The 11,840-nt window shown below is 42.7% G+C and overlaps 1 long non-coding RNA gene across 1 annotated transcript; it reads right to left on the reverse strand.

Annotated features, from left to right (window-relative positions):
• Positions 1–7,344: 7,344 nt before the first annotated feature.
• On the reverse strand, positions 7,345–8,837 carry LOC125531501. Its single transcript, XR_007293280.1, has 2 exons — positions 7,960–8,837; positions 7,345–7,825 (listed from the first exon to the last, which is right to left on the reverse strand). It is a non-coding gene; the product is annotated as an uncharacterized LOC125531501 (long non-coding RNA).
• Positions 8,838–11,840: the final 3,003 nt, after the last annotated feature.

Below are 11,840 nucleotides of genomic sequence, written 5' to 3' on the forward strand. Positions count from 1 at the left end.
TTTTTGCAAACGATTTTTCGGATTGATGCAAATGATACGGCGTTGGAAAGCTATGGAAAATGCACAACTTTTTCTTATAGAAATTTTTTCTAACTCCTTACGGTTTAGACTCGAATTCGAATAAGGTCAAATTTGATTTTGAACGCGAATTTTTTTAAAGTTTGTCAAAATGGGGCATATAATATATCGTTGGAAAGCTTTTGAAAGTACGAAACTTAGTCATGTTGAACGTTTTCTCAAATTCGCAACTATTGAAGAGTAATTTGGATTATCGTGGAACCCATCGTGTTGTTTTTCTATCAGAAAAAACAGAGTACTTCTACTGATCTATGAATGTGTTTTGTACTGATGTATCTTTCACGGTGTAATTTTGTAAGGTTTCAAAAAAAAGAGTATTTAAACTGATGTCCGTATGGTTTTCTACTGAGCGTGTTTTCACAAACTAGACTTTATTTTTGTTTTTTTGTATGATTTTCCTCGTAAAAGACTAGAATTTACTTTGTTTGTTTTCTCTGTATGGTTTTCCTCGTAATTTTTCAACGGTCGGTATCATAGTCAGCGGACTTACATGGTTTATATCGTTGAACTGAATGATATTAAGAGATTTTTTTCATGTGTTCCTTTTTTAACTCAATTTCCTCATTACAGAATATTATGAAGTATGCGTGTTCTGGTGTTTTCGAACTCCCCTGATGATAATACATGAACTATGGGACATGATTTCTTCTTGAGCTTTCTTTTTTGTGTGTTCAATAAACAATGTACAAAATTAGGACCAATTCTCATCGGGATAAGAATAATATAGTGCACACATAATATTTTTGGATTTCCTCAAGCTTTCTACACACTGAAGTGAAAACCACAGGTACGATAAACTAAAAAGCACATGGAATATAAACTCTTCAGTTAGTAAGCTCCACTAGATCCTGCAGCTCCAGCTCCATGAGCTTTATGTGAACTTTGTCCATTCACACACATGAACCCCTCCTCCATTCATTTACGTGGACTTTTCCTGAGAAACAAATTGTGAAGTCTATCTGTTCACCATGGATGTCATCACTACAAAACACAGAAATATAGATGAATGGAAGGGGTGTGGAGGTGATATTTCTATGCATCACATCTAGTAACAAAAATTGAGAGGAAATACTAGTGAATTTGAACTTATGGTCTCTCGAGATATGAACTGATTGTGTTACAAGAACACGCACAAAATCCAACGAAGCTGATATATGTACATGTTAAAAGGATAATCAAGTTCATGTATATTAACCAAGAAAAGTTCAAAAAGAAGCTTTCAAAAAGTTTGTATTAAAAAGATGTATTCTTCATCATCTGGTGAGGAGGAGCATACATGGAAAATTGGGAATGTAGTTGCAGCCTGCAGGACTTACCGCATACAGGGCACACTAGTACTGATGAATTTTTCCTTGCAGCACAGATCTTGGAAACCATTTAGTTTAGCTATCAACATCGGCACACATGCTCGCATGCCACAGGAGGCACCCATGCATGCACTAGCGGACGCACACAACAAGCCCACAGTACGCACACATGCGCCAATTGGCACATCAGAAGTGACTTGCACTTCATTAGATGTAGCTATATGAAAAACCACTTAGATCACAGTTTCCAATCAAAAAATTACTATAGACAAAACCAAGCTGTATGCAAGACATAATTGCAAAATATAATCATCATGTATGTTGTATGGATCAACTACCAACATATATCAACAAAGAAAGATCGACACATATACTGCATTGCACACACACATGCCGTATTGTTATATGTACTTTTCACGAACTGATGATAGTTCATGTACTGAACAGGAAAAACCAGACATGATTTCTTGTTTCAACGCATGGTTGCTATTTTTAATTTGATGCATGTTGCATTATAGAACTACCACTGGTTTGCAAGTTGAACATTTTGGTACTTCTAATTTCTTTTTTGCATAGTTTACTGGCAAAATCTTCACGACAAAACAACACATCTGCATTAATTATGCACTACAAGAATTAACAAATAGAAAGGAAAGTGGTGAGAGATTTCATTTGAACACAAGAGTAGTGCAAATATATCACTCAAACAAGTTCTAAGAAATTTGCACAAGCAAGCAGCACAATAGAGAGAAAAGTCGTGTATGGCTATCAGGCACAACTTCTATATGTAGAAGGACTAGTAAGGGTCTCAAGAATCAACTACATTTTTCATTCAACTCGATATTCATCAGCACTAGTATGACTTCACAAGAAATTCAAAATTGTAGCCACACACGCACCAAACTTACAATTTTTTTTCTCCAAACCTATTTAGTGATATATCTAAACTTACAGGATTTTGAAGCGTGAACTGATGATTTTTTTGCTCAAGGACCCAAGAATTCTGTAGCATCACACGTGTTATGCATGTTTAGGTAAACAGAGATGCCAACTTTCTCCATATAGTTACTTCCAGCTCCCAGCAAAATTCGTAAAATGGAAGGCAGATAAGTCTAGCTACTCTATTATGAAGCTCACCTTCATACTTGAGAGACCAATGAACCACTGATGAAGGGGCTCCCTGGGGCCGCTCCCTATATCTAGCCGAAAAAAGACCGACGACAATGGCGCATGAACTAGTACGACTGTTGTGGGGCAGGAACCATGACGACGGTGACCTGGTCATTGAAAAAATCCAAGGCAGAGCACGGAGTGGCCTGCACGCAGCTCTTCTCGTGAACGGCAGTGGAGGGTGCAGTTGTACTGCCGAGATGAAGATCCTCGCCCACCTGCTGCTCCATAACAAATGTTTATACTGCATATTTCCATAAATATTAGCTTTTTCTTTGGCAACAAAGAAACATCAAAAAGGATATTTCATTTCTTGTAAGCATATCAACAAATAGCTTGATAGCAGCGGGAATGGAACAAGTTCTTACCATTGGGAACCTGCCCACTTGCGTGATCTGACGTCCACTTGTGCGAGTAGAACTAACAAACACACCATCGAGGACCTTCCCACTGTGCGAGATCAAACTGAACCCGTTCGTGATGCCAAGGCCGACTAAACTTACTGTCTCTCGAGATCTGAACTGATTGTGTTACAAGTATACACACAAATCCAAACGAGCTCATGTGAGTACATGTTAAAAAGATAATCGAGTTCATGTATATTAATTGGAGAAGTTCAAACAGAAACTTTTTATAAAAATGTACTGTTTTTGCTATAACAACTATAGTCATCTGCCAACCATGTATATTTAACCGGTTAAAAAGATAATCAAGTTCATGTATATTAAGAGAAGTTCAAAAAGAAACTTTTAATAACAACTATATTCATCTTGCCACCCATTCAGTTTTTGCTTTAACAAAATTCACACATTTAAAAAGTTTGTACTAGCATGGGGAAGCCTCAGTTCTTTGACAAAAACTCCCATGTTCTTTGACAGTTTAAATTTTGTTTGAACTTACTAGTTTCCCGATTTCAAACTTATAGAATTTTATACCCCAAACTTCTACAGGTTTCTTTAATTTCTCTGGAACAAAAACCGAGGGAGTCTGGCCTCAAGAATTACACGAAAGAGAAAAACCATAGGTGTGAACTTATCTGGAGGCTTTTGTCGAACGGAGGAGACGAGATGATGCAGGAGCAAAACCCGACTCCTTGAATATAAAATAGTTATGCTGTCAATACTTCTTTTGAGTTCTTATTTCTGAACCTTCCTAGTAGTAATACTTGTACTATGCGATACAAAATTATGTCATTGAGCAACTGATCTCGAAACAAAAACACTCCTGTAGTGCACACACCAAATCATGATAAAAATAGTGGCAGCAAGAAGCAATAACGAGCTGCACCTGCACGTGTTTTTGAGAGTGAAAGTTGTACGCAGGCATGAACTTCAATACTTCATCCTGTTTTTTTGTTGAGCACATGTGCGTATATTGGAAAAGAAATTTATTTCGTACAATTTTTTTGTGAGCACAAATGGAACACAGTCCTCTCTCAAGCATTAGAATGAACACCCACGGGGCACAATGCCACTCATTCTGTAGTAGCGCAATAAGCATCAATTTCATTCCAAGTTTCTTCAGTTCATGTAATAGAAAAAGCAGCAGCTAATTAGTCACCGCTTACTCACCTCGCCGGAGTAAATACCAGAGGTAGAGAGAGGAGGCCGAAGAGCCAATGCACCTGTGCACGCAACATTTCTGAACTTGATCCAAACATTAATGTTAGTACTTCCCAAGTTGTCGCATCTGTATTCACTATGGTGATGTGTTTGTACTGCCAAAAAAATATGCAAGAGCACAAAGTAAACATTTAAAAAAAATTGTGCTCATAGGAATAGTGAAAAACTCCTAAAGGGCATGAAAAACAATCATATAAACATGTTCTTTTTGCATCTTCCCAAACTACTCAATCCGCATAACACACATGTACGCATTTTAATAGCAGAAGCAAAGAAAGAGAGATATTGTTGTGAGAGAGTGTCATTGACGCAGCGGACAACCTGGAGAACCATTGTAGGAGTCCTCTTTTTGCACCGGCTTGCTCCATGACCTGACACGGCGCATCGGTGTCTTCAAAGTGGACGATGTTAGAGGAAGGGCAGGAGCCAGAGGAAGACCTATAGAAAAATCAAAAGAGAAATTTTGGGGAGAAAAACATTACAAGTTTGCAACCATTCTAGAATTAAGTTTGTATGGCTAGTAGCTATCTAGGATTTTAAGTGAACTCTCAGTAAAAGTAATTTTCTACTTCCCATGTAGTAATACAAGGACTTGCTGTCACATGTATTTTTTTGTCATCCACAACACAACAACGTTTCTCTATGCTACTCTCTCTATGCTCTATGCCACTGAATGTCAATACAGAACCATTCACAATACCACTGTCCTACAATTGAGGATTTCAAAATCTTTTCCAGGCCCTTAGTGGTTCATATTTCAAACTAGAGTAGACACTGAACTAACAAAGCAAATAAAGAATACAGAACATCCAGGAAATATTTATGCTATAATTCAGTAGATAGGACGTACATAAGCAAATATCCATCAAGTTTTCATACTGGAACATATGTTCTTTATATGGCGAAGAAATAATTTGAACAGAACAAAACAACAAATTACTTCAAAATGCATTCTCTTTTTTGCCATGTGTTAGATGAACAGTATGTACCTCTCAGTAGGGTTGATCTTATATTCATACGCACATAGTGCACCAGGTTCATTCGCGGAAGTAGCCGCACAAGTGCAGTAGCAGCCATACCTGCTCACCAGCTTTATGCCTCGTCTTGCTGCTTCCTCAAAACACTTTGCCACCTACGTACTAGTACTTATTGCCAGCCGTACCCTGCACACACACCACCAGCCACCAGTTAACACATATGAAAACACACACACACACACACTGAGAGAACCAGACACACACCAGCCGTATCCTTCTCTATTTTACTATCAATACACCATGTTTTTACGTTTGTAATTTTACATAACATAAAATATTTTTTACGATGATTATATATTTTCTTACGGTCCCTTTTTGCGTCGGAAATAAGACAAAACTTACGGAACGTAAAATTACGGTGCATTGATGGTAAAATAGAGGGGGTGAAGAATAACTATTCCTCACCCAGGGTGACGAATAGCGCGACCCTATATATATAAGCAGAATAATTATTCTGACAACATTTCCGCACTACACGCTCAACGCAAGTGCACGTTATTGTTTGAACCAAGTGTGTTGCAGTACTTATGCGAGTAAACTTCCCGTCGCAAAAAAACTGCATGCCGTGTTTTTTCGGTACTGTTTTCGCTCTAATTTTTTAACTGTTTATCGGAATGAGGCATACAATATACTATTGGAAAGCTATGGATTAGGCGCAACTTCGTCATGTTGAACACTTTTCGAGATTGCACACGGTTTAAGAACAGTTTTGAAAATGGTGTGTCCCATGACGAGTGGCAGCGAGCGTTTTTTCGTGATTTCTTCTAAACCGCTCATTGGAATGAAGCAAATGATACACCGTTGAAAAGATATCGCTGAGGCGCATCTTTTTCATATCTATTATTTTTCTCTAATTTGTTACGGTTTAAGAGTAGTTTCAAATTTACTAAATCACGGAATTCTGTTTTTCAAATTTTTTGAAATTTTCGGTACTGTTTTCGCTCCTGATTTCTAACCGTTTTTCGAAACGAGACGTATGATACGTCGTTGGAAAGCTATGGACAAGGCGCAACTTTCATATATTGAAATGTTTCTGAGATTCCTTACAGTTTTTAGTTAATTTTGAAAATCGTGCGGCTGACGTCAAGAGGCGGTGGCTGTTTTTTCACGAAAATTTTACGAACTGCTGGTCGGAATAATTCAAATCATGCGCCTTTGGAAAGATATCGACGAGACACAACTTTTTCATGTAGAACACTCTCTCTAATTCCTTACGGTTTAAGAGAAGTTATGATTTTACCGAAAAGCGAACACTCTGTTCTTCGCGAGACCAAAATCGTCGTATGTACTGCATCGGCAGAAGAACGCACTTCTTCAGACGAAATACCGCACTGCATCAGATGGGCAAGTGCACTGCATGGTTTCTTTTTGTTTAGACGTATTTTTTCTCGGACAAGGAAAGAAGAACGCACTGCTTCAGACGAAATACCGCACTTCATTAGATGGGCAAGTGCACTGCATGGTTTCTTTTTATTTAGATGTATTTTTTCTCGGACTAGGAAAGAAGAACGCACTGCTTCAGACGAAATACCGCACTTCATTGGACAGACAAGTCCATTGCATGATTTTTTTTGTGGGACGTAAATTTTTCCAAACGAGGTGGAGTGCACTTCATGTCAAGCATTGGCGAACTGTAATACTATGAAAAGTGAACCTCAAGACTACCGTAAACGGGTCGCGACACTACCGAAAGTGAATGGCTTGACATTTTTAACCGCAGGGACTGAATGAGTGAACTACATATAATGAAAAGCGAGCTTCTTTGAGATATATATTTTTCCTATTTACTAAGCAAACCATGGAGTATTATAACAAACTGCATGAGACAACAAAATAAGCTTCAAAGCCACATCTATCTGATAAAGACACTTTGTTTCTTCCTTATTGAATGCGGTGCCGGTGAACCACAAGACTCCTAGAAGTGGGCTGCATCAATCCATTTTTCTCTTGAAAATGAACCATCAATGCTTGTTGGAATCAACCCATGCTTGAAAAATGAAACCATTAATGCAAAATATAGTTAACTGAACCGTAAGAACAATAATTAGTGGATCACATTTGCACTTATGTTTTCTCTCATCCCAAAAGAAGTGCGCTGCACACAACAATTTGTTATAGGCACAGTTTTCGTTCCGTGATCAAAGCATTGAACTGCACCAAATAAAACTGTGAACTCATGAGTATAAAAAATCAGAGAAGAAGACCAGCGCTTCAGCAACACACACGACCGTGAGTGCCGCACTGCATGGGCTGCCCTACTGCACTGCATGCACCCTGAAAGTTAAGTGCACTCCACAATGCATAACCTTTTTTTAAATGCAAAAAAATGAGCTTCTCCAAAACACACGCCCATTCTGTACTTTTACATATGCACTTCACCGCAAAAATGAACTCCAAATTGTTTTCAGCCGCAAAGGTCTCCCAGCGGCCAGCTAGAGAACCTCCTGCCGACACCAAGTAAACTGCATACCGCACCCATCCACACGTTGGACAGCCGAGCACCTGAGAAGCCCAGTGGTGGTGGGATTGAAAGAGGACGCCATGGAACCGCACGCGGCCGCGTTGACTGCAGAAATGATGCCATTGAGCTGCACGCGGCCGCATTGCCGCACTACATCTTAAAAAAACCTCATCAGTGGGAGCTCCATCCAGGGGAGCCGGAGCTTAACACAGGTGGGGGCAATGCGTACTGTAGGATGGACTACAATAGTAGGAGAATGCAAGACCACTGGGAGAACAACTTACAAATGCGGGAGAGCGCAGCCATAGGAGGGCGCGTGGCGCGCTGCTCATGGGATCGGACTGCACCGCACATTCAATCCTTTGATTCCGACAAGTAGAACTTTCTTTGTGCTCCTCCAAGAAGTGGACTTCCTCTCCGGTCGTCGTGGAAGACGAGCTGGTCGTCAGGGCCTAGCAGGAAACCACGATGCGTAGGAGCTCACTCCCCCAGAGAGCAGAGCTTCGAGGTTGCTGGCGTCTCCACTGGCGGCACAGCTTGCTGCGCATACAGTTCACTCCAAAGAGGAAGTCCACGATGATCGGTGGACATGAGAGCGGGCCCTGTGGCTGAGCAGGGGAGAGGAGCAGAGGGGGGATCTGGCGCGTGGATCGAGAAAGGCTCCCTGCCGGGATCGACGGATCTGGCGCTAGATCGAGAAGGTGGGAGGAACAAAATCGCAGGCAGGCCATGCGGCCGGCAGGGAGCTCCAGTGCAGGGAAGAAAGGGCATTCACCGGGGGCGGGGCGAGGTGGATGGAGTTAGCATGGGCGGTGCGTGGGGCGGGCTTGGCTGTGGTGGCGCGTCGCCGGGCTCTTGAAGAAGGCCAGTTAGGAGGGGTGGCGCCGGGCCAGTGCTGCTATGGCTGTCCGGCGTGGCGGCGGGGCAGATCAGCATCCGGCACGCTGGGTGGTGGTGGCCGGGCGGCTCGGTGGGAGGTGGTGGGCAGCGCGGTGGTACACGGGGCCGCGCAGGCGGTTGGGGGGGGGTGGGGACGCACCGGTCGTGGAAGGGAGTGGGCTAGGTGGGGCGGCGAGGGCGCTGTTGGTGGTGTCTGGAGGCGTCGGGTGTTTTAGGAGGGGAAGTGGGGAGGAGAGAGGAAGAAGGTGAGAATGAGGGCGGGGTCGAAGGTGTCAGCAGAATAAAGAATTGTGTGCAGAATAAGACTCTTAAGGGGTGTTGTTAGAATAGACCCATCCTATATAAAGTTTAAGACATAATTCGAACTCAGGTCATCGCGTTGTGAGCATCCGGTGCTAACTAGTCCAGCACATTTTTGGTGTAGACCATGCTGGGTATATATCTCCATGTGTACTCTTATACTCCATTCGTTCCTAATATTTGTCTTTTTTAGATTTCAAATGGACTACCACAAATGGATGTGTATGTAGACATATTTTAGAGTGTAGATTCACTCATTTTGCTTTGTATGTAGTCACATGTTAAAATCCCTAAAAAAACAAATATTTAGGAATGGAGGGAGTAGAAAATATAGTTGGTGATGATGGTGTGCGTGCCATCCTGCAATATAGGCCGTCAGATTTATATCTAACGGATAGGAAGGAAACTATGGCAATTTTGCAAAAAGATACCCACACCCCTCTCCATGTTTGTGAATAAGGCCTTCCCTCATTCATCCTTTTCTCTACTCTTACTAGCAATGTGCCCGTGCGTTGCAACGGATCCAAAATATAATAAAACACGATCACAAACTTGAAAGAAAAACACTCTAGTTTGGTGTATATATCACTAAAAATATACTTGTATTAGGTTTCTCTCAAAATATATTCCTTGTGGCTATTTTGATGAGGTGGGGGAGGGATGTGGTTAGTTTCAATATATTAAGGGGTTTTTGCAAATTGGAGCAGGGAAGTGGGGTCTTGCTGTAAAAAGCCACGACTTACATCATAGTCGTTAGATGCAGATCTGATGGTCAGAAACGACGGATGGCAGAAACACCATCACTACTAGAAAAAGGGCTATAGATGGGATTGATACTAATGGCGCACCAGACAAGCGGTGCGCCATTAGTATATACTAATGGCGCACCACCTACTGATACGCCATTAGAGTTGAAACTACTAATGGCGCACCTGGCCCAGGGTGCGCCATTAGTATCAAATTTTTTTTAACTAGTGCGCCTGTCCAAACATACTAATAGCGCATCCAGATACAGTGCGCCATTACTAGTTGTAAGTAGTAATGGCGCACCAGCCGGAAAGTGCGCCACTAATGTTGTTTTTTTTATTATATTTTTTATTCTCTTTTTTGCAAAACTACTAATGGCGCACTGTTCCATCGTGCGCCATTACTAGTTTAAACTAGTAATGGCGCACTGTGGGACAGTGCGCCATTAGTATTTTTTTTTTGCAAAACTACTAATGGCGCACCACCAGGAGGTGCGCCATTAGTAACCTGGATTACTAATGGCGCATTTAGAGTTGGTGCGCCATTAGTAAGTGGGCAGCAACAAGATATTTTGGACAGCCTCTCCTACCCACACTCACTTTCTCCCCACTTCATTCTCTCCACCTCCTCCTTGTCTCGGGTGCCTCCTCTTTTTCACCTCATTTCCACCATAGATTCATTCAATTTAAGTGGTTAAATTACCTTGTTTTGATAGGTAAGTAAGGCGGGAAGCTATATTTATGTTTAAATTACCTTGTCCTATTTTTAGGGAAAGTCATGCCAAAATTTTTCTTGGTTCTAAAATATCGTTTTGCTCTACCCCGCAGGCGACCATGGTCCGCATGATGACCGAAGGCATCGTGAATAGGTTTTTGAGGTCCGCGAAGGCCGAGATGCTTCAAAAGAACGAGACGGAGATAAGATGTCCGTGTCGAAGATGCAAGCTGAAGAGCCTTATTGCGGACCCGGAATCCGGGCAGGTGCGGGACCACTTGCTCTTGCGTGGTTTCATGGATGGCTATCGGTGGCAAGGGGATGAAGATGACTACGAAGTCGTCCATGGGGGCCGGGCAAGAAATGAGGAAGGGCAGCAAGACAACCACCGCGGCTCAGGCGGGCGAGAAGACGAAGAATCCCGAGGAGATGATCACGACGATGATGTTGTACACAGTTATCATGTAGAAGATGCAGGACATGATGATGAGGAAGATGCCGGAGCAGTCGACGGGCATGATCATGAAGATGATGATGCCGGCGGAGCAGACGACGCTGGACCATCGATGGGCTGGGTGCAGGACCCTCATATTCAAGAGCTGCTTCTCAAGCAGACGGATAACGCAAGAGCTGCCGCCCGAGAGAAAGCCAAGATGGATCAACTTGAGTTAGACGCGGTTACTCCATTGTATGAAGGATGCAGGCCCGAGGATACCCGCCTGAAAGTAACGCCCATGGCTCTGGAGATGAAGGTAAAACACAAAATGACCGACGCATGCTTCGACGAGAACATGTCATTCTGGCACGAATGTCTTCCCAAGGGGAACAAGTGCCCGGCCAGTTTGGAGGAGGCGAAGAAAATCGTGTGTCCATTGGATTTACCGCACGTGAAATACCATGTGTGCATGAACAATTGCATCATTTATCGGGACGAGCACGCGGAGTCTACCATATGTCCGGTGTGCGGCGTCACTCGATACAAGAAGAGGAAGAAAGCTCCTCGAAAAGTGGTGTGGTACTTTCCGATAACTCCTCGTCTGCAGCGGTATTTCGCGGACCCTAAGGTAGCAAAGCTCCTGCGTTGGCACGCAGATAGGGAGGAGAAGAAGCGAGAAGATGACGCAAATGATCCGGAGATAGAAAAAAAAGACAAGATGCTGAGTCACCCTAAGGATGCGAGCGAGTGGCAAGCGTTGCCCAGAATGTGGGAACGATCCAAGGAACATCGTGCTGGGCGCGAGCACCGATGGAGTCAATCCGTTTGGCAGCCAGAGAAGCACACATAGCACCTGGCCTGTGTTTGTGTGGATGTACAACCTCCCCCCTGGTTGTGCATGAAGAGGAAGTACATTCACATGAGTATGCTAATTGAAGGACCGAAACAACCAGGGAACGACATCAATCTGTATCTGGGGCTGCTGAAAGAGGAGCTAGACATGCTGTGGAAAACGCTAGCCAATACATGGGATGCTGTAGAGAAAGAATATTTCACTATGAGAGCCGC

Source organism: Triticum urartu, unplaced genomic scaffold, assembly GCF_003073215.2.
Source record: "Triticum urartu cultivar G1812 unplaced genomic scaffold, Tu2.1 TuUngrouped_contig_7285, whole genome shotgun sequence".
NCBI lineage: Eukaryota > Viridiplantae > Streptophyta > Magnoliopsida > Poales > Poaceae > Triticum > Triticum urartu.